This window comes from Gossypium hirsutum, chromosome A07 (assembly GCF_007990345.1).
Source record: "Gossypium hirsutum isolate 1008001.06 chromosome A07, Gossypium_hirsutum_v2.1, whole genome shotgun sequence".
Lineage (NCBI taxonomy): Eukaryota > Viridiplantae > Streptophyta > Magnoliopsida > Malvales > Malvaceae > Gossypium > Gossypium hirsutum.
The window spans coordinates 76,363,169-76,367,547 of record NC_053430.1 but is presented as its reverse complement, the minus strand read 5'-3'; the positions used below and the strand labels follow the sequence as shown (position 1 = coordinate 76,367,547).

Below are 4,379 nucleotides of genomic sequence, written 5' to 3'. Positions count from 1 at the left end.
ATTTTGCTCTGTTGCACGGCCTAAGGCACATCCGTGTGCCTAGCCGTGTGGATGTGAAAAACCTGAGTTCAATGACTCAGTTAGTGATTTAGATGTTAAAAACTACAATTTAAAAAAATCAACACCGTTAGTGCTCGGGTTGCCTCCCGAGAAGCGCTTATTTTGAGTCCAAGCTCAACTTACCTCTCTTGTTGCGTGGTCATGGTGGTGTGAGGAGTTTACACTCTTCCTTCCTGCTATCAATTTTATCAAAATAAGGTCTAAGTCGAGTATTATTTACCTTAAAAGCTCTGAATACAGTATGTGTTACCTCGACTGTACCATGCAGGAAGATGTTCATTACCGTGAAGGGAGTCACTCTGTCCGTATCGTGCTCTAGAGTAGCAATTCGGAGGTCCTTTTCTTCTAGCAATACTTTGTCTCCAACTTTAATTTCCTTTGTTTCAACCCCATGTTCATTATTGTGTCGCTATGATTTTTCGTGTGCTTTTGGTTTTCCCTTGACAGGTGTTCGCCATTCATCTAGTTCTTTAATCTGTAGCCTTCATTCTTCATAGATGTGTCCTTTGTTGTTACTTGAACAAGGCTCATTTATGCTCATCGAACATGTTTCCTACAAAGAAGGTTGCACCACATGATCAGTATTAGTAACACGATTTATACAACCACCCTCAATATTCGATTTGTTACTCGAGTTACGAGCTTGAAGAGTGATCGTTTCATCACCCACACAAAGTGTGAGTTCACCTATACCAACATCAATAATGGTTCTAGCAGTTGCTAAAAAGGGTCGTCCTAAAATCAAAGGTATGTTACTATCCTCTTCCATATCTAAAACAACAAAGTCTACTGGGTAAATAAATTTATCGATTTTAACAAGAACATCTTCAATGATACCCCTAGGAAATCTAACGGTTTTATCAGCCAATTGAACGTTCATCCTAGTTTGTTTGAGTTTCCCAAGACCTAGCTGTTTAAACATTTTATAAGGCATAATATTAATGCTAGCCCCTAGATCAGCTAATGCACTATTCACGTTCAAACTACCAATCAAATGAGGAATCATAAAACTCCCTGGATCTTTCAACTTGTTGGGTAGCTTATTCCATAGAACGGCTGAGCAAACTGCATTCAATCCTACATGCGACGCCTTATCCAACTTTTGTTTATTTGCTAAAAGCTCCTTTAAAAATTTAACTGCGTTTGGCATCTGCAAAAGAGCTTCAATAAACGGTAAGTTAATGTGTAATTTCTTTAATAGTTTAAGGAATTTTCCAAATTGTTCATCCGTGTGGTCTTTCTTAATCGCAATGGGGTATGGCACATGAGGTTTGTACTCTCTACTTACTGGTTTTTGCTCATCGTGGTCCACCTCACCTTTACCTTTACTCGCCTCAATTCCTTGCCTTGGTTTTGGTTCAGGTTCGACTAACCCTTTCTTATCTCAAACGATAATCACATTGAGTTGTTCCCTTGGGTTAGATTTAGTATTACTCGGCAAGCTACTCTGTGGTCATTTAGAATTTAGTTTGGCAAGTTGGCCTATCTGGGTTTCGACCCCTTGGATCGACACTTGTTAATTCTTAAGTGCTGTTTCGGTATTCTAAAACTGAGTTTCTGACACCGAGATAAACTTTGTGAGCATCTCCTCAAGGTCCAACTTCTTTTCCTACTAGTAAGGTGGTTTTTGGAAACTTGGGGGATGTTGTGGCCTTTGATTTCCTTGGCCACCCCACGAGAAGTTGGGATGGTTCCTCCAACCTGCGTTATAAGTGTTACTGTATGGATTATTTTGAGGTCTAGAATTATTATTACCCATATATTGAACTTGTTCCTCCTCGGTGCTAGGGTTGAAGGATTGATATTCTGTGTGCGCTCCTCCTCCATTTGAATCGCACCACATCACTGGATGTATCTGAGTAGAACCATAAAAATCATCAATCTTTTTATTTAAAAGTTCTACCTGGTTAGATAGCATAGTAACCGTGTCGTGGTTGAAAACACCAGCTACTTTTGTTGGCTTTATTCTCATGACTTGCCACTGATGGTTATTCAGTGACACCTCTTCGTTAAATTCATAAGTCTCTTCAGGTGTTTTGTTGTTTAAAGTTCCACCGGAGGCTGCGTCGATTAGTTGTCTTGTTGAGGGGTTTACACCATTGTAAAAAGTCTGAACCTATAACCATAAAGGTAACCCATGGTGAGGGCACCTTCTTAATAGATTCTTGTATCTCTCTCATGCATCATAGAGTGTTTCTAGATCCATCTGCACAAAAGAAGAGATATCATTCCTCAACTTAACCATTTTAGTCGGCGAAAAATATTTAAGTAAGAATTTTTTAGTCATTTGTTCCCAAGTAGTGATTGACCCTCATGGTAACGAATTCAACCACTGTTTAGCCTTATTCCTCAATAAAAAGGGAAACAATCGAAGGTGAATGGCATCGTCAGAAATGCCATTGATCTTAAAGGTGTCACAGAATTCCAGAAAAGTTTCCAAATGAGTGTTTGGATCCTCGTCTTGCAAACCATCAAACTGAACAAACTGTTGTATCATTTGAATTGTGTTAGGTTTCAATTCTAAATTATTTTCAGCAATAGCAGGTGTAACTATACTCGATTTGGCTCCTGTTAAAGTAGGTTTAGCATAATCATACAAAGTACGAGGAGCAGGATTCTAATTTATTGGATTTGTAGCAACCATAGGAGGAAACTGATTATTCTGATTTTCAGCCATCTCCTCGGTTGTATTGTGGATTTCTACCTCTTGTCCTTCCTCTATGTTTCATAGGTTTCACTTTATTTCTCTTAATTTTCTATGAACTGTGCTTTCAATCTCACTGTCAAAAAGTAATGGTCCTGACGGGTTTCTTCTAGTCAGAAATTATAAAAACATGTCAAAAGAAAATAAAAGAAAATTTAGTAAAACTAACAAAACTAAAATAAAATTTAAATTACAATAAAATAAATGGCTAAAGTAATAAAAATTAAGCATTCCTAATATTTTAGTTCCCCGGCAATGGCGCCAAAAACTTTATATTTATGATGTGATCCTCTCGTGATAAGTTTTATATTTATGATTGATCGTACTTGAAAAATAACTATTATCACGATGAAGGCAAGTGCACCTATTGAACAGTAGTATACTTTATAGCAAGACCGAGATGTCAAACCCAGAGGAACTAAAAGTACTGGTGTTAACTTTCTTTTTATTATCTAGCCTAAAAATAAGGGGACTTGTTTTATCTAAACTAATTCACTAAACTAAGAATGCGCAGGAAGAAAATTGGGGAAATACTTTTGGGAAAACTGATTGATTTGGACAATACCCAAGGAAAAATCCACCTATATTTCACTTGTTATTTGACTCTGAATCAGGCAATTTATTCACTTGACTTGATTCGTAGAAATCCCTAAGTTATATTATAATCTCTATCGAGACTAACAACGTCTAACCCTAGGTTGATTAATTGAAATCTCTTTCTAATTAAAACCCCTAGTGTTGCTTTAACTCGATCTATTGATTCCCTTATTAGCTTTCACCCTAATCCGGCAAAATTATGCTAGATCTACTCTTAGACAGGGACTTTTGCTCCTCTGAATAAGCACATCAATACTTGAATCAATATCCTGGAATATTAAAGTAAGAATTAAGAACTCATAATTAAGAACAAGTCAAATATTTATCATATAATTCAGAAAAATAATAGCAAGATCCGTCTTAGGTTTCATTTCCCTTAGGTATTTGGTGGATTTAGTTCATAAATTTAAAAGAAAACATCTCAGAAGAATAATGATAACAAAACATAAAGAAACCCAAAAATCCCGAAGGAAAGTGTGTAACACCCCAAACCCGGCCCGGACATTATGGCTAAATTTGGCACGTCACATTGAAGTGTTTTAGCGAAAACCTTATTTTCATTGAAAACCCTTCTTAGAATGAGAAACCTTAATTAACTTATAAAAACTCTTTTTCAATTACGAAAGCTTGTTTAAAACATCTGATTTATGAAAGGTTGTCATTTTATAATTAAGTTGCGAAAACATAGAAAAACAATCTGTGATTTAGGAAACCCATGTTCACCTTCTCATAATTACAACAAATAAAAATAACAATCCAAATAATAATAAAAGGGAAGGGCTTATTTCATTCCATTCTGAAATTACCTAATAAGCTAGAAACTATATGCTTTCTTTTAAAAAAACAAGTCCAAGTCGTCTTGCTAGCTGGCCACCTCCGAGTCCCTCCAAACATCGAAGCTTCTACTGAGCATCACCTGAGAAAAATAAAAGAAGGAGTGATTTTTTGAAAACTCAATGTGTACAACCCTCGACGAGTGATAAGCATTTATCAATCCATAAAATCATACATGCAATGT

General features: G+C 36.3%; 1 non-coding gene across 1 annotated transcript; it reads left to right on the top strand.

The window, feature by feature from the left end:
* The first annotated feature begins 2,192 nt into the window (after positions 1-2,192).
* Positions 2,193-2,299, top strand: LOC121204083 (small nucleolar RNA R71). Its single transcript, XR_005899011.1, has one exon. It is a non-coding gene; the product is annotated as a small nucleolar RNA R71 (small nucleolar RNA).
* The last annotated feature ends 2,080 nt before the right edge of the window (positions 2,300-4,379 follow it).